This window comes from Struthio camelus, chromosome 9 (genome assembly GCF_040807025.1).
Source record: "Struthio camelus isolate bStrCam1 chromosome 9, bStrCam1.hap1, whole genome shotgun sequence".
Classification (NCBI taxonomy): domain Eukaryota; kingdom Metazoa; phylum Chordata; class Aves; order Struthioniformes; family Struthionidae; genus Struthio; species Struthio camelus.
In genome coordinates, this window is record NC_090950.1 from 24725336 (window position 1) to 24744204 (window position 18869).

Here is an 18869-nt window from a genome sequence, read left to right on the forward strand (position 1 = left end):
TCAGAGCTGGTGGCGAACAGATAACAGTCTCCATACGCGTTCTTTCTTTGACGTCTAGAGAGACCGGCAGAATGCTTACCAGGTGACTTTCTGGACATGTCCTTCTGTGGTGCTGGTGGGACACTTACACGGTGTGAACTAAACTGCCACCTTAGACGCATTTAACGTAGAGCATCAGCTGGTGTGCTGAGAGAGCACCGTTCCTTGGTACTGTGGAAGGTCACCCCTGTGTAAGCAGAGCTGCTGACAGAATAACAGAAGATGATCTGTCATGCTTCAGTTGCGCAGCTGAGCCAGTGGAGGGTTCTTGAAACGGGAATGTTAGACGTAAGTAAGAATAAAACCAAGAGATTGAAGGTAAAGCAGTAAAACGTTTGCTTTCATATCTAGGAAGAAAGAGAGGAAGGGCTACCTGAAGGTGGACCACGTGTTTTCCTGTCACGTATATAGAATGTAAAGATAATAGGTGTAATGCTGTTTAAAAGAGTAATTAAAATACTCTGCATTGTGCTGCATCATACTGATGCATTACAGTGCATCAAGTGAGCTCTTAAATCTCTGGCTCTTCATAAGGCTTGAATAGAGAATGCCATGAGATGGCTCACTTACTAATAAGGGGTTAAGCACTATTCTTATTCATCAGTCGGAAGGGAAAGATGGAAATGTAAAGGGAAAAAGATGTGGATTGGCACATCCCACCTGAATAACTGCCTGGATTGCTGTAGTAGGAAGTGGTGTCAGCGTTAAACAAAGAGTGAGGACAAAACAAAAGGAAAGGAGTGTACATACTGCAGTAGAGTCCTAATATAACTAATGAAAAGAAAAACGATGAAAGGAAACCAGTGTTGCTAGTACAGGGATGTGAAGAAAGCGGCTTGCTACGTTGATAAATTAATTCTGAAGTCCGAATGAGCAATTAATTTCTTCTTTTGTTTTCCTAAAGTCACTCAAAAGGGTCGTGTGACTCAAGTCACACCAGTGGAGGGGCTTCCCTCTGGATCAGTGTCTCTTAGTTGTCTGGGTTTCTTGCTTTAACTTGTCTCCTCAACAAACACAATTAGATCATGTATATTCTGAAATGTTTTGGGAAGGAATTAGATAATGGGCTGATGAAATGTGGGACCTTTGTGGAACACGGAAAGTACCAAGCTGATAATGAACTCTGCGTTTCCCTGGAACCGAGGAAAGACATGTGCATAGACTTCAGAGGTATTTTTAGCTGTGTAGATTATATGTGTGCCTGTCTGTCTTTATGTCTTTTGGTCTCAGGCCCTGCCAAGACCGGAGAGTTTTTTTTAGAAAATGCCTCATTACTTCCTAGTACCCGTTCAGCTTGTCAGTGTTTCGCAGAATTTCTACTAAAAGGGTGTGTAGGGTGCTGCTGGAGCTATGTTGGCTGAGGTCCTCAGTTGAATCAGCTGACTCAGCACAATCTCCAAACAGGTCGCTTTTTTTCTCTACCTTCCCATCAGGGATGTTGCAGACTCATCTGGGAGGGGTCCAAGCACTGGAGACCTCCGGTAGCGTTCAGTGTATCAGAAACGGGAGTTGCAGTGTAGGCTGTGTTAACTCATAGTTCAAAGCCTTGTCTGCTTGAGAACATGCTAAAGAAACTGGTCTAGATACTGATGTAAAATAAATCATATGGCACTGTCTCTCAGCGTTGCTCTTCTGCAGCAGAAGTTGATTCCTTAGATAAGTTTTAAAATTACACAGAACATATTCCTGAACTGGCATAAGCAAAGCTCCATTAGTGGTAGCACTGATTTTGCAAAGTAGGGTTTGGTGTCTGAAACCAGTGATCATATACAGAAGTGGATAAAAAATGGCTGTAAAATACTGACGCTATCAGGACTGAAAATTTCTTTTGTTTTATTAGGAATAAACAACTTATTTGTGCAATAAATTACTAAACGGACTGCACGATAGATGAGATGAGTTTTGTAGGGAGAGGCAATTTCTATTCTTTGCCTCTGTTAGTCTAATAAAAGATATTCCTCTCCTCGCAAACCTTGCCTTGCTGTTAGCCTTAGACCATTGCAGCTGCAGCAATGCCACTCCTGCAGGGTGAGTTCTCCTGCTGAGAACCATGCCGTGTGCTTTATTTTCCCCGTCTGCTAATGAAGAAATTTCTCAGTTTCCCTAATGAGTCATGAGGATAAATTACGTAATTTTTATAAAATGTTTCAATTTGCTCCACTGAAAGGATAAAGACTGATAATTTTGTAATGTGTAACTACGAAATCAGCTGAGCTTTTCTGGGGGTTTTATTTACTGCCTGTGATTTTCCAGAGGTGTTTCGAAAAGAAAAGATGAGAGAAGATGTGTTCATTTTGGGACCACATCTTGTCAGGAAGCACTACTCAGCAATCCAAAAACTGAATTAAGAAAAACGTAAGGGAACAAGCTTGGTTGAAGGGAGAACTATCTTTGTGCAGATTTCTCACTTAGTTGTTAAGCAACTTCTACAGCCATATGGTGACTCAAAGGTTTTTTTCCTCTTTAGCTATGGTAAAACAAAATCGAGCCCCTTCCGTGTTGATTTTTGCTATGTGATCACCCATTAAATGCAAAGTAAACATATTCCTGAATGACATCTGTCCTTTGGATAAATGGAGGACAGATGTATTGCAGTGAGGGAAAGCAGACCATGGACTTTGCAGCCAGGATAAAGTTATTAAAATAACAGGCTTGATAGTCAAGTCAGTCGAGGGATGTGCATAAATGTTTTTGTTGAAACAACTTGAGGTGCGCAATGGGCCGTTTCATTATAGCACAGACTGTATATTACAGCATGTATTGCCATTAGCACCGAGCCATTTATCAGTAATTCACTGATAGCTCAAAGATTGCTTTACCTACCCTAGGTAAAATCTTTTACAAAAATCTTGAGGCTTAGTGGTGCTGATGATGAGGTAGACCCATACAGAAAAGATGGAAAACGCAATTGTCCCATCCTGTTAGAGTCTGGACCAAGACTGCCTTATATTGGCTATGTTGGTGCAATGAATCCCAGAGAGGTGCCCCATCACATCAGGGGCAGTGGAGCAGGTGAGACGCAGAGACCGTGTGGCCGAAGCATCCCCAAAAGTAGCTGTTCAGTGTCAGGTCTCCTGCTGACTCTGATCATAGTATGTCGATTCTAGCATGAGACACTGAAAAGCAGGCAGATCTGCACTGGGACTGGCGTGACCCTGGCAGTCTGTCTCTGCTGATCTTTGTGCTTTCCATATGCCGGGCTAAGAATGAATTCACCGTTAAGGGCCAGAGAATTACAGCTTTGCAAGGAACGTAATAGACCCGAGTATCCATTCACACACATCACCTCTACCCTGTTACAAATCCACAAAGAACAGTGAAGATACTCCTTATTACCAGTCGAACAGGAGAAAGCAGTTCACTGGGTGTTGAGAAAGGTCTTTTATTAATCTGGTCCCAAAAGGTTAGCCAGCGCTGCCCAAAACGTAGCATCTGAACGCTCAGCGTTTGGGGCCTTCCTCGCACTGCCAGCACGAGCTCCTCTGCGGGATCCCTTTGCCCGCGTTAGCTTGCTTTGGGCCAGCCCCGCTGCTCAGCGTTGCCCTGCCAAGGTTTCCCTCCGAGCTCTCCGCTTCGGTGGAGTTTTAGCAGAACAACTGCAATATATACCAATATACTGTACCTTTATACATATATACGTATACACAGTAGTGGGGAGGACGCTGCAGAGCAGCCGTGGTTTGGCTGCAGTCGCCCAGGCTCCCTGTGGTACGTTCACTCCCCTTGGCTCTGTGGAAAGGGGAAATTTTGGTTTCTCTAGCAAGACATGAAAGGCGGCGCGGGTTAGCAGCGGTTGCGGCCGCGGTCGGTCTAACGACACGGCGCGCGTCCACGCGCTAGCAACTAAAGCAAGCCTCCGCGTCGAGGTATGGCTGCACGAACGCTTCGTTTAACATCTCTTTTTTATTTTTTCCCCTCCCCGTTCCTTTGTTCCTTATCGTCCTTTGTGCCTCAGACAATGCCCAGAGCCTCCCTTCTCCTCCAGGAAGGGCAAATCATCGTCAGGGGGCAGGGGACACCACCTCGAAGGCAGGGCCCCTGGCGAACAGACCCCTTCCCGCCGCCGAGGCCAAGCCCCGCCGGCGGCTTTCCGCGCGGCCGGCTTATTCCGCGCGGGTGGCGCGTGGCTAACGGCGGGGCCCGCCGCCGGCACCCGCGCTCGGGGCGGCCGCAGGCCCGCGGGGCGCCGGCCGAGGGCCGGGCCGGGCCTCGCCCCGCCGCCCGCACCGACCCGGGAGGGTCCGGGCGCGGCGCCCTCCCCGGCGCCGCGGAGCGCTGTCTCTTTAAGCGCGCTGACGTCAGCACTGCGCCGCCATGGCAACGGCCCGTCACGTTGGCTGGGTCCATGCGGGAGGGGGGAGGAGCTCCTCCCGCCGTGACCGAGCGCCATGGACGCGGCGGCGCGGTGACACCCTGCGCGGACCGTTACGCGGCGGCGGCGGCGAGGACGCGGCAGGTACTTCCCGCCCGGGCCGCGGCGGGGCTGAGGGCGCCCCGGGAGGCGGCGGGCGAGCGCTGCCCCGCAGCCCGGGCGGGAGATCGAGCGCCGGCGGCGGCCGGGCGGCTGTGCCGGTCCCGCGGGGCTCCGCGGGCCGCCCCAGGGCAGCGGCTCTTCCCGCGAGGCGACGGCGGCGCCCCCCCCCCACCCCGCCACGGCGACGCCTCGGCGGGGCGCAGCGCGACGCGGCGCCTCAGGCCGCGAGGGGGCCGCGGGCCTCACTTCCTGGTGCGGCGGGAGCGCCGGCCGCCCCCGCGCCGCCCCGCAGCGGGAGGACGCGGCGTGCGCGTCTCCGCCGGGCGGCGGGGTTGAGCGACCATCCCGGGGCGGGGGGGAGGAGGGGGAGAGCCCCAACGAGCCCCTCACCGGGGTGCTGGCCGCGGAGTCCCGCGCTGCTGTTCGGGGCGGGGGGGGGGGGCTCGGGGCTGACCTTGCCGGCACAGCCGGTCCCCGCGGGGGGGGGGGGGGGGGCGGGTGCCCGCGGCGCTGTGCGGGCGCGGCCGGGACCAGGGCCGCGGCCGGGGCGGCGCCCGCAGCCCTCCGGCGGCGCGCGGGCACCCCCGCGCCAGCCCCGCCTCGCCCCGCGCGGGCGGTACCATTCCCGCGGGCGGGGGGGGGGGAGGAGGAGAGGGAGAGAAGGCAGGCTGGGCGGAACCACCGCGCCGCAACGCGGGGGGGGGGGCGCGGGGGCGGTGTTCGGCGGGGAGAGCCCAGCCGCAGCGGGGGTGAGCGCTGAGGCGGGCAAGGAGCGGCCCCAGCCCGGCCGGCAGCGCCGCCCGCCTGCAGGTACCGAGACTCGGGGGGGGGGATGCGGAGCGCGGTGCCGTCGCGGGGCTGCGGCGAGGGGCGGCTCCGCCGGCTTCCCGTGCTTCCGCCCCCCTCCCAACCCCCCCAGCGGGGGGCCGCGGCGCCGCGCCCAGCCCTGCCCGGCCCCGCCGCCGCCGCGGGGAAGGGTGTTGGCTGGGCAGGGCTCCCTCCCCTCGGCCGGGCCTGCGCGGCGCGGAAGGCTGGAAAAGGCTCTCCGGGAGCGGCGGCGGCCCCTCACCGGCGCCGCCGGGCGGGGGCGGGCGTGGGCGCGGGGCGGCGGCGGCGGGAGCTGCTGGGCTGCGCGGCGCCGTCCGCGACAAGTTGTCAGAGGAGTCCTGGAAAGAGCTAGAAGTCGGTGCCTCTCGGAGCCTCGGCAGCACCTTCTCGTGCCGGCACGAGCGCGATTGCGGGGGAGGTGGGAAGGGCGAGCTGCGAGGAGCCGTGCTCGCCGCGGCCCTGCCGTCGCGGCAGCGCTGCCGGCGGGTTTAGAGGGTCCGTTGACGTGGCTGTCAGCTGTCAGGTTTATGGAGCGTGTGCGGAAGTTCAGTCCTTCTCATTTTGTATTTCTGTTTTTCCTTCTCTCACCTAGGACTTATGTTTGTTTTTTTGGCCTTCTGTAAAATCGTTTCGTGGGAATGGGGCTAGGACTTACCGTGCGTGTGCCTGCGCGTGTTTTGACAAGGATAAATTAGAAGGTACTCACGGTCTTTAGGAAAAGTGCAAAGTCATTAGATGCTTTTTGTGACATGCTTCATATATAGTATTGCTTTCTGCATCCAGACTTTTTTTTTCCTGTGAAACCCACTGTTATTATTTGCATTTATCACTGAGGTTATCGGGTTCTTCAGTTTTTAGCTTCATCTTCATCAGAAATACTGCAAAGCATCTGAGTTGCATATATATGATAGCCAACAAGTTTAGCTTATGCTGTAATATTGCCTGAATGAATCCAAAGTAAGCTTCTTATCTGTTCCTTTGTGCTAATTATATAGAGTTTGAGGATAGGCATGTTGTCTTTAATTAGGCTGATTATTTTAGGTTGGAAAATAGATGGGTTTTCAGACAGACAGGCCCATTTTCATTTCTGAACTAGGAACACAGTAGGCTTCAAAGCTAAAAGTTGAGGAAAAAAGGCATAGAACTTAATGTGGTTATATATATGGTCAGTTTTTGAAAGGTTAGTAAGACTAATAGCTGTTCTCTGTGAGGTAGAGGGAGTGTTAGGAAAGAAAGGAAAAGAGTATCAGATGGTCTAGAGGGAAGAGATAGGCCACTAAATAACCTCTGCAAGTTCACTGAAAAAGTATTGGGAGCAATGAAAACAATTTTCTTCTGAGTCAGGGGTTTTATTATATGGTGGTATTCTTTTCTTTCACAAATGTTTTGTGTTTTCTGCTGAGAACCTGAACTGAGAGATCAGAGCATTTTCTCTGCGAAAAATGGTTCCCTGGTAGTAGCTGGATGTTTTTCCTCCTTTGCCAGTTGTCAGCACAAATTCATTCTGGTTTGTACGGGTTTCCTTGCTTCACTCGCGTATTTACCCCAGGAGCATCTGATATGCTTTCCAGAATGTATTATACTTCACTGAGCATAAATAGAAGATGCAGAGATTTTGGTAGTTTTCTTGGGAGGAGGTGGCTGTTGGGGTGTAGTAGTGGAAATGTCTGGGGGCATGTGCCTGCAGAGTTACTTGAGCGTTCAGGGGAGATCCTAAGAAGTCTGCACTCTGTGTATATATACTCTTTAAGTATTGAAAGTGATCTGAAAAGTTAGTAACTAATCTGAGAATCACGTGACAGATGTATGAGATAGAACTGTTGGTTAAAGTTGGGAAGCTGCGGAGTAACGGTGATGAGGATCTTATCTATATCAAAGAATTAAAATGAAACAAACCATCTGACAAACGCTTAAAACCGAAAGTCCTTTAATGTGATGAGACTCTCGAGCTTTTCGGCTGCGTTTCAGATTCTTATGCGTGATAGTGTAGACAGATCACTGCGGTGAAGTTAACTTGTGCTGCCACAGGATGGAGAGATAAATTTTCAAAGAAGGGGGCTAGGAAAAAGAGGGAGAGCATATAGATGGAAACATCTCACGGTGTGTCTAATACTAATATATAATATTAAATATTAATATTAAATGTTAAAGTAAATTATTAAATATTAGATTTGTAATTTATAATATTAGTTTATGTATTATTTCTCTGAAAGTTGAAGTTTTTACAGTGGGTAATGTAGATGAGTTACAAAATGTTGATATTTTGAGAATGAAAGCTGTATAATAATAAATATTTCTTGTCCGTTAATTATGAAAACTGTGGCTTCAGAATAAAGGGATGCCTTTTTCTGTATTCTGTGAATTGATATCGTTGGAAGTGGCACAGCAGATAACTGGTGCTCTGTTTCTTGCTTAGCTTTTTTCTGAGCGCTTGGAAAGTTGGTCTTGACTGACTGCTCAGGTCATTTAAAAGTTAAGTAGAAGACTGTTGCCTACAAATGTAATCTGCTATATTTATGTTGGGTAGTGAAAGTTTTTGACTATGTCTTCATGTTCCTTAGTTGACTGGTAATATATCTAGTGCTTAATTTTTCCAAGTATTTTAGTTTCCTGAACAGTTTCTGAAGAAAAACGTGACACACTTTAAAAAAAAAAAAATTAGAAAACCTTGCAAGAATATGTTTGACTATGCGCTGTGCATAGTTCTTTCTTAGAATATTATGCAACTTTTAAAAATGCCACAAAATTTATGAATGTAAGATCTTGAAGGTGAAATAAGAAATAAAACATACAACATGCAGCGTATTGTAAATCTTCCTCAGTTACTCTCTTCTCTGCTTGAATCTGAAATTAAGGCTGTGTGTCGCTAGAGACAGAGTCATTTGATTTATTGTTTCTAATCTCAGGAGTCACTTTGAAGAGTCTCATCAAACTAGTAAGAAATCCAGAATCTCTGAGCTTGATGTGTAGTGCTCGATCGTGGAATGTACTTTGAGAGGGACAGTGATGATGCAGAGATTTGTTTTTTATTTAATACTGTCTGAGAATATCAATGCACAGATTAATGCAATTCTTGAGTGTCCGGAACTTCTTTTTTAGAAAGCATGTAAAATATTACTAATCAACAAATTTTGTTCTAAGTTCCACCAAAATTTGTCTTTCCTCCAATTGGACGCCGACCTGCCTCTTGTTTCATCTTAACAGTGTAATTAAACGTAGTTGTTATTGCTGTGTTTTTGTGTGAAATGTCTGTATTTTGCAACCCAGTGTTTTGTAATAGAATTTATGTGAAAGACGCTAAACAGAACTAAACCAAATGATCGTGAAAAACATGAATGTTTGCTGTTCCCTTAAGGTTGTGGTTTGATATCTGATACTAAGGCAGAGAGCTTCACAGGACTTTCCAGATAGCATGAAGCAGTGTTAAACTGAGCTGCAACTGTAATTTAAAAAAAAAAAAAAAAAAAAATTCACTGTTTTGGATTGTGTTAATGTGAACGGTGAAGCAGCCCATCTGTGCAGAGAGCCTGAAGTAAAAGACCAAGAGGTGAACTTAATGGTTTGAATGGATGCCAACTTGGATGCCAGTTATGATACTTTATGTTCTGATACTGATGAATCACAGTAGTTAAAGTATGGGGAAATGCATGGTGAAGATCGATGAGAACTGGGCTGAAGGTTTATAAAAACCAGAGTTAAAAAATAATATAGATGGACATGTAATAACAAATAGTTGTATTATTCAGTGAAGAGAGATTACTGGTGTCTCTTCCCTTAAGCTTCCAAAAGTATGTGGAATGCTGACATATCATAAAACGAGTTCTGATTCAAATACTACAACTCTTGCAATCTGTTTCCACGTGAAAAGGCTTAGGTTGGAAGGGCCGGGGAGAGAAAGAAGTGCCGTGACTATAATAACAGAACAAAAGGAGCTTTCAAGTTAAAGCTATTACATACAATTAGTGATTTGGAGGTGGGCTAGTTTTGCCAATTCGCGGAAGCTGTAGTTTTCCCTTCTTCCTTATGTTGGAACTTGGACAAATATTAATCCTACGGACCTTCTGCATAAGCCAAATGTTTGAGCCATTGTGAATGGTACTGTTCTGAAACGGTGTTAAAAGAGCTGAGTAATGTTGGGATTGAATTATTTTGTAAGATTTTCATTTTTAAATGGGTGGGGGGGAGAGGGAACAGAACAAAATTATCCAGTCAAACTTGCGGTTGAATGTGTTTCTTAAATGAGATTGAAGATCTTAGAACCGCTCTGGATGGCTGGCTGTGGTTCTTTTCTCTCTTTGAAAAGGGCAAATAAGCCGCCCACAATAAGCTGTGGGAACTGTTGGACATCTTGAGTTTATTTTCATAGCATAATTAACTCGAGTTGTTAGCATTCAGTTTGCTAGTCTGTGTGCAAGGATTCTCTCCAAGAAAATCATGTTTACTGTATTACTGCCCTAAGAATCTGTAATTGTCACACGTGTATCAGAGGACATACCGTGTGGCTGTTTCTGCTGAAATACTCTCTTGGAACTGACTGGCAAAGAACCCTAGAATTTCTTCCTTTTGGGAACCTTGTGAGTTACGGAAGGCTTTTTGGAGATCTGTCAGCGTTTGAACATCTTGCGGGACAGAAGCAATGAAGTCATGTTCACCTGCTTCATCAGTACTGCTTCCGGATCTGAGAAGTCTTGCGCAGGGGTACCTAAGCAGTTTCAAGAGAGCTTGATAATTGGATTCTTGTTGGGTTATTTTTGTACAATTTTTTTGCTGCCCTATGTCAAATTTTGACTGCAGTCATTACTCCTACTGTAAATTGTATTAGAGTCATTTTCTTTTTGGATGGCAATTGTAATGCAATTTATGTGATGTTTGTACGCAGTTTCAAGTCTTACATTAAAACTGAAGATGTTTATGCCAGATGCATAATATTTGTTCAATATATTTGCTATTTAAAATTGATTTTACTGAAAGAAATTTTAGTTGAACTGAGTCAGTATTTTTCTGGTGGCCCTCTCTCTTGACTGAATGCTTTAAGTGTTTGTTCATGTGAACTTATTTTATTCTTAGTTTGGAGAAGGAAGACGTGCTTTGTTTCCTTACTTCGGTTTTTTGATTTAGATTGAACTAAGTCATTAGTAAAGTTGAAAGAAGTATTCAGAGTGCATGTGTAAGTACTGCTCTTGTCAAAATCTGATTTGACGCTCTTAATTTTAGAGCCTCAGTGTGTATCTAGTGACTTTGATCAGGTTTGGTGATTTGAGTTACAGATTGGACAATGCAATATGATGTCAGAGTACTAAAAAATTAATATAAGCATGCTAAGTTAGGTTTGAAATAGGCATATTTTATTTTAAAAGAAATCCCTGAAATTCTAAATTAAGGTGAAGGAAATGTATCTGTCTTGTACTGCTGTGTTAGAATGTAAACTGGGCTCCTTTATATGTGCCTTTTGGTGGGGGGAGGAAAGGAAGCAGCAGAGTGAATCAGGTTTTGTGCCACTTTGAACATTCAGAGAACGTTCATTCATTTTGAACATTCAGTGTACATTCACTTTGAACATTCAGGCAGGGTTCAACAAACGACGTTGCAAAGTTTCCAAAAAAAGACATTGAGTCTAGATGCTCTGGAATATAAATGAACTAATAGTGGTGTTAGTGCAGCTTTTCTTCCTTTGGATAGGTCGTGGAGACTACTAGCAGGGATGTCAGGTCCCCAGCGCTGTTAGCGGAGAAGAGCAGCGGTGCACATGGCAATGTGGCAGCATTTTGTAGATAAGAATTAGAGTGGAATTACTTTATCTGGAATCTTTTATATTTTTATGTTTGCCATCATAGTTTTGAAGATTCTACTTTGGTGGGGTTTTTTTGTTTTTTGTTGTTTTTTTTTTAAGACCGTTGACTTCGTATTACGATGTTATAACAAAATTTTGTAAGTTGAGCTACTTAGCTCTTGATATGTCTTCTATTATTACAATATTTACTGTAATCTTGACTAAATAATTTACTAATGCGATTCCATATTTCCCTCGTGTCTGGACTTCGTTTAAAGTGAATTTGTGGAAAACTTCAGACTTCCTAAAAATAAAATTGTATATATCCCTCTTTATACTGGCATTTGAGGAGCGTTATGCAAAGCTGTTGATGTTAAACTTTTTTTTTTTTTTTTTTAAATATCCCTACTGACTTACACTTGTAGGGCAAGAAACTTCTCCACTGTGGTTGCTCTTTCTAGATGCTTTTAGTAGCTTGGATACATGGTGTATAAATGAAAAAAACAATCTGAAATTCGCGGAATGAAGTGGCCAGGAAGTAAAACTACTGTTTTGGGTCCTACAAACAAAACGTTGTTCTCTTAGATACATGACAGGAAAAGGGGAAACTCCTCCTTTATTTAAGAAGCAGCCCAAGAAAGGGAGAAGAAATTGGTAATCACAGCAGGATAAAATATAATACAAGTTCAAAGTAAGAATACTGAAAATGAACATGTAACACCATCTACTCTTTGTTGCCGTTCCCTGGACTTAACTAAGAAGCAGCTAAATGGGGAAGGTCAGGTAGCTGGAGACAGGAAGTTTTTAAAGCAGTTTTTGTCTCATCTATCATAGTTTGCTACAAATGCAAATAGATGGGCATCAGGAGCAAAAACGTGTACTTTAAAAAGGGGAAGACATGGAGCAAGAACAATGAGTTTTTTCCTCGCAGTGTTAATTCTGAAGCTCGAGCAATTTTTTGTTCTCGGTCTCTACAGAAATGTTGTGGCCCTGAATTGTAGACCTTAGTAGTAACCCTGACAGCTGAAAGGGCAGGGTCCTAAGCAAACAGTTAAATTGCTGGAGGGTTTCGTTGGTAGCACTAATGTTTGCTTTTGCATTGACTCAGATAGCATTTTACTTTGTGCTCAGCCTCTGAAGCGATGAATGTAAGAATATTTAGCAATTTTTACTAATCTTTCAGTCACAAATGGTGAGGAAAACTCAAAAATGGGAGTATGTGTATCCCAAATCTCAAAACCAAAAGATGTGCAAGAACAGATGATACCATCTTGCTTAACATAGTATCCTGCTTAAGTATTTGGTGCGGTTTCTTTTTTTTTATAGTAAATGACCTTTTCAAAAGATGCAGTAGTACATGAGAAGCATTAAAATAATTCTAAGAGGATAGAGTCAGTGGGTCAAATTGTGTTTCTTCACAAGTGGTGCCTGAAGTAGTTGTACAGTCTGTGTGCTCTTAATCCTGTACTGTCATCAGTAAGGGTCAAAAACAGTACTTGAAAAGGGTTTTCACTTTCTAGTACGTGTGTTCCTAATCATTCCGTGGCTGTCTGTAAAGCTGAGATTGTTGATAGATTTGAAAAGCCTAAGGTAATATACGTATATATTATTTTGTTTTGTTTTTAACCTCCTTAAGTAGCCCGAAGTCTAGTCTGGGAGAGAACTTAAACTATGTGACTTAGAATCACAACTAATTGACCAAAAACGTATTGTTAGCCAAAAGAAAAATTGAAACTAGACCTGAGTGCAATAGTTTTAGCTGATCTTTGGGTAATCAGTGTTGTATAGAAAACAAACGTTTATATTCCCTTGTTTTGTTACGAAAGAGTACAGCTGCATGCTAAATGTTACAGCTGCATAATTATGTGAGCTGCATAATGCCTCGCTGTAACTTTGGTACCATGGGAGTGTGTGTGTGGTGCTGAATGGTGAGGAGGAGGGAAGGGTGCGGGAGACTACGTATAGATCAGATGCATCTTTTTTCCAAGTTGGCTGAGAGATACATTTGAAAGGAAGCAATGTGTATGTGTAACTGGTACTGCTGGGCTTTGTGCTCTTTGAGTGTGGCGGAATGCTCTACTTCAAAAAACAAAACAAAACAGAACAGAAGAAACCCCCCAAAACCTGTCAGCCTGAAATTATTTCCGTCAAGTGAACAGTCTTCTCGTAGATTTGAAAGGCTAGTTCTGTAGACAGTATTCGTTTCTGTTAAAGTGTCTCCCCTCCCCCTCCCCGACTTTACATCTAAAATTTTCTGTCTGCATGGTGCCATTTATGCGTACTGTGCAACTTGCTCCCACTTAGAACAGGAGGCTGCTTAAGTAGTCTTTTGTGCATGTGGGTACCAGGCCAGCTTTTCTGTGCGCAACGTTTTGCTTGGTCCCACAACGTTTTGTTTGATCCTTCAAAATGCAAGCGTACTGTGCCACTCCAGTAAATATCCGAGTACTAGCCCCTTTAAAAAATCAAACCTGTTCAGAGATAGGTTTAAAGGATCTTTAAAAATGACTTCAGATGGTCAATCTGTATCCAGTACGCTTTGGATAGCAAAATGTACTAGAATAACTTTTAAATATAGCTGAATATTGGAGATGCAAATAATACTGTTTTATGGCTCGCTCTGTGCATCACTGAGGAAAAAAATAGACTGGTACCATCTCTGTCTGTCTTGTTTTTCGGGGTTGAATCTTTTTGTGTCATTAAGATCTTTCTTGCCACGCGTTCTGAATTGTAGAACCAATGTTAATGTGTTCAGTAATAGAGTATCCTGTGGTCGGTGAACCAAGCATTCACTGGAGAATCATTTCGGTAGTCATGAAAGACAGCATAACTTGAATTTCACATGAAGTTCTGTTTGCAGGGAGTGTGATTAAAAATAAATCTTTGCTCATTTACTGAGAAGTTGTAACCTGGAAGTAACAAATGCAAGATGCAAGAACGTTACTTGTAGAAAAATAACTCTTTGGGCTTATGAAACATTGGTGACTTCCTTAAATTCCTTTCTGTGCATTTTTTCAGCCTTGTGTTTATTACTTTTTGTTACCATTTTTTTAGAATCCGGGGTGTATTGGCAAAGAGAAGTAGGGACTTTTCTGTCCACGTCTCTGAATATACTTGGTTTAGATTGTAAGTTGAGTTTTAGAAATAAACTCTTATGCATCTGAGCTTAAGGCACCGGTCCAGTCAACTATCAATTTACTACATGAAGGCAGAGTAAGAGTCTTACTAAGTCACTGATAACTTTTTAGTGGCAAATTTAATAAGAATTACTTCACTCTTAATTTCTCAACTGGGATTTCCTTTGGCTATTTTGTGACTGTTCTTACAAATCTAGTATTTGTCACTCTATTTGTCTTCCATAGAAACATTATTAATCAAACCGGTGATGCAGTGTGGAGATGAGCGTTGTAATCTGTTAAAACTGATCACTGCGTGGATTTGGTGTCTCATTTTCAAGCTGGGCATGCACAGTGCCAGCAGTGCTGTTAAAATGGCATCGAATCTGAAATCTAACAGTGCTACCTCGAGACCTGCTAGAGCGCTGTTTCCTCTGCTCTCCTGTGTTAGTGAAGAGCACTAGAGATGGATGCTTTCGGTACTGAAGTGAATTCAGATATTTATACTTCTCTGACTCAAATTACTTCTGTTAACACCTGCAAGTAGTTACTGCAGTAAATGCAAGCATTTTGGGGGGCAGGCTTTATTTCAATGTTATATTAAAATAAGCTAAGTAGCTATGTGTCTGTATAGAAAAAGGCAGAAATGAAGCGTAGGGGTCCAAGGTGTTTTGGTGGAGGAGGGAGAGAGCAGTATTGTGGATTTAAAACTACTTCTTCCACCCGGTTAGTGGGTGAGGTTGTACTGATGATGTAACTGCACAGTGCACGTGGGAGCTGGCGCACGAAGAGGCAGCACTATATTCATATCCTGCTAATTTTTTGTTTGCTCATCGGTCTCTTTTGCAACCTGTCCTTTCTAGCCCTGCTTTAAATTTTGTGCGCGTACCTTCAACAGTTCCTTAAAGTTCTGTACGTACATCTGTAAAAGAAATGGATATTTAAATAAGTGCTGCTAATACCCTTCCTCTTGAGAGGCGTTGGTTGATAATTTCCTGTTTTTGAACCAAGGCTGTGATGGAGACATATCACTGTAAAACACTTCCAAAATGTGCAGAAGTGCAACAATAGCAGTGACCTCAGAGAGCGAGGTCACACCCAGGCTTGTTTCCTGTTATGTTCTTGGGGAAACTGGAGGTTTGTTAAATATTGGAGAACGCTCATTTACATGAATGTCTGTGTTCTGAAATGTGAGCGGTAATGTATTTGAAGTTACAAAACCAAAATTTAAAGACTAAATCTTAAGGAAGAGATTCAGTTTAGGACTTTCAAACGTATTTTCTAAATGGTAACTTTTTAAAAAATAACCGTTTTCTATTTCTTCACTGAAATGTCCAGGATGTTGTTCTGCAACTAATGGGAAGTGGCCCCTCTCAGAAGTATGTTATCCGTTAGGGATATAAGGAAAAAGGTGCACAGAAGAGGTTTGTACAGCAAGAGAAAGGCACCTGTGGGCACCGTTATGGCCTTTATGTAGTGTTTTTTGAACTTATACCCTTGTCTGTTTGGATTTGGTAACTGTGTTAACTGATCTATATCAGAATCTCTTTGCTCTGTCCTCTTTCCTTAATGATGTGACACTACTATCGCTCAGAGCAGACAAGTTTTGGAAACTTGAGCAGGAGGTTAGGTCTTTGAGAAACGAAGGAGAGACAACTCGTGGCTAAGATGCAGTAAAAAAAGGAATGAAATATGTGATTTTTCCTCAGTGAATGTGTGTGTGTTGCCTTTAAGCAACTCTTATCACAGTAAAGGTAGTGCATTAAAAAAGTTCCAAGAAAGGATGGAATTTCATACATGAAGGTGTGCAGCTCCAGTACAAGATTAATGCGTTTATGCTAAATAGTTGGTAAGCAGGCAGAGAGCTTACTTTACATAAGGCTTTGGCCAGTGTGTCAAAGAATTTGAGTATGTTCTTGAATACGTCAAATCCATTCAGACTATTAAAAAAAATAAAACCTCTGGTACGGTTTTCTGCTCTCTTCGTGGCTTTGGGGAGACGCAAATGAGTGGGCAAATTTGCCCAAGTCTTGAATGGTTTCACTCAGCAAGGAAATGTTTTGTCATGCGTTTTGTCGCATCCGAATATATAAAGTCCTCCTCTGTTCATGCTGCCGCAGTTCAGCTTTGTAGCAGGAACCCCATGTTCTACCCCTGTTCAGACAGCAAAACGTGCGTTTGCTGTCATCAGTTACAGAAAACGAGCAGATAACTTTACCCAAGCAGCTTCAGCATATAATGGTTTGCTGGACTGAAGCCTGAGTTTGTGAGTGAGTTACCAATATAGTTCACTTCAAAAAGATCTGGAGCACCTCTTGGTGTCTTTTCCCTATATTTAGTCAAGTGCTATAGTTAGCATTCCTTATGTTTAGCCACCTGTGTGATCTACTTGTGGGAATGATCACATGAAAGCTATGTGAAACCTCATGTCTTTCTGCTGCTACATATTTATTGCTTGTGAGATCTTATTTCACGAGTTCAAAAATTTAGGGCCGATATGTATAGCTAAGCACTTATTTGAATTCTCAGCACTATTTTTTTTAATGTAAAAGAAGTTATCGCCTGAATAATTTTATGGTGGATAGCTTTTAAGAATTTAGTCAGACAGAGTGTTCTTTTTGCAGTCTTGTTAGTCTCTATATTGGGTACGAAAATAGCAATGCTTTCTTGTGGGGTAGGATGTATTTACCCTTCTCTAGTGTGTTAGTTTTTTCTCCTGTCTGTGTGGAGCTGTTATGTGGGAATAAGCTAAGCTTGCTGTGGCAAGTGAAAACGCTTTTTTTTTTTTTTTTTTTTTTTAAAGAAACCAAATTACTTAGCATCTTAGTTTGTAAACTGTAATTTTCTCTGGACCAGAAATAGCTCTACTTTTTGGAACTAAAGATTCCTGTCATTACATGTCTGACTTCTGTTTCTAGTAACCTGCCAAATATCAGCCCATTTCCTGGCTTTCCAGAGCTGAGTCTGCTCTTTGCCCCCCTGAGTCAGCTTTCTGTTTCTGTGTTAAGGGTAGTCTGGAGTTCCCTTTTTGGCACGTGTATGTGAACTCCCTGCTACCCAACTTTTGTAGACACTGTGTCCTGTTGTGCTTCAGGTCAGAGTATCGTAGGGGTTCTGGACGTCGTCATTCTTGTTACAATGAGTCCTCAATCCTATTTGTAATGAGTTTCTTGAGCGTACGGTTCAGAGCAAATGAGAAAAGAGCGGTGTTCCAGTCAAAATGTCTTAGTGGTACAGAGAAAGTACTTTTAAGACAAGAACCTGTGGTAATTTGCCGCTACCTGCCCATATAATGAAGAATTAGACTGTTAGCAACTACTGCATCAGGAATAGCATAAGGGATAATTATCTGTGGAGCGCTCGAGCCTGCCAGTGGCTTTCTTGACACTAGATACACTGTGGAATCTTACTTAGTTAATTATTTTGCTTCAGGAGGCAGTTTATTTTAGTATCACTGTATTCATTTGAGTATAAAGCTGCCGAGAAAAATTGTACGGAGGTACAGGCCTGTAAATGACATTGCTATTGTGAGGGCAAAGCTGGGCCTTCTTGGTTCCACGATTGTTATTACTCATAACTAGCTCCCTATATCGTTGCCTCTAAGGGGATGCATGTTGTGTCCTTGACCCCATTTCCTAATTGCCTGGATATTTTGCAGTAGTGCACCCCCTGGCTACCAGTATTACTAAAAAGTTCTTCCACTTCCTGTTACCCTTTGCCTCAAGGCCTCTTTGCTACTGCAGATGATTTTATTCATAATATACCATGCATGTCGTGAAATGCGTTTGAAGAGAGGCATCTGGCTTTTCCATAAGGATTTCTACCTGCAACTGTTGAAAAACTAATTGCATTGATATTCTGCATTTAGGTTAAGGTAATTTTTTTTTTTTTTTCTGTCTAAATATTTATTAAGATTAACAAGTCAGGGCAGCGTATGTTATTTTACCTTCTGTCTCCTCAAATGAGAGGAGGAATCTTGACTTCATTGTGGCTCACAGTGGCATGGGAGCCAGTGCCTGCCTTGTGCACACATCTGAGCTCTGAGTATTGCAGAACTGGACTCAAGTACAGGTCCACCTGTTTGTAATCAAGAGTTTTCTAGGCCATGGAGAAATGCTCCTTATTCCTAGCGTTTTGATCTTCCTAGAGGGGGAAAAAGAATAGACGTGCTCTATATAATCCTAGTACAGGTCAGAGTTGCATCCAAGTGAAGTGTTAAGTGATTTGTTGTGTGAGAAGACTTTGCCATGTAGAGATCACCTCTGCTCTTTGCGATCTTTGGAAGTCCTAAGAAGGCGGTCCCGACAATTAATCTGACAAACCCCATTGTTTTTAACTGACTGGTAGCATTTGGAAATGGCACGCCTAAAGGTTGCGGGGATGACTTGCTCTTCCACGCTGAGGATAGATTTACTGGATGTAGCCTCAGACTGGCCATTACTGCCAGTCATCTCAGGCCTGTGTTCTTGGCAGGGTTCACTGGTCCCTTCATTGGTCTGCTTAGAAGCGATATTGCAAATAGATCTGATCTCGATAATGGCCTACACATATAACTACTTTACTGTGGCTTCCTGTCTTTTCTCTCTTTAATTGTATCACTATAGCCTCAGCATTATAATAGCAGGCACAGCTCCATCTGTGT

At 43.8% G+C, this 18869-nt stretch overlaps 1 protein-coding gene across 9 annotated transcripts in view; it reads left to right on the top strand.

Annotated features, from left to right (window-relative positions):
• GNB4 (G protein subunit beta 4) overlaps positions 1-18869 on the top strand; it is a 79958-nt gene that overhangs the window by 40097 nt on the left and 20992 nt on the right. The window contains exons 1-2 of one of the 9 annotated variants that reach the window (XM_068955041.1): positions 5221-5323; positions 5934-6039. The exons of 6 other annotated variants lie outside the window; for them this stretch is intronic. The gene's annotated coding sequence lies outside the window, so the exon portion shown is untranslated. Of the gene's footprint in view, positions 1-4342; positions 4496-5164; positions 5324-5933; positions 6040-18869 lie in introns of those variants that run through there. 2 more of the 9 variants (XM_068955039.1, XM_068955040.1) reach the window with 2 other exon arrangements.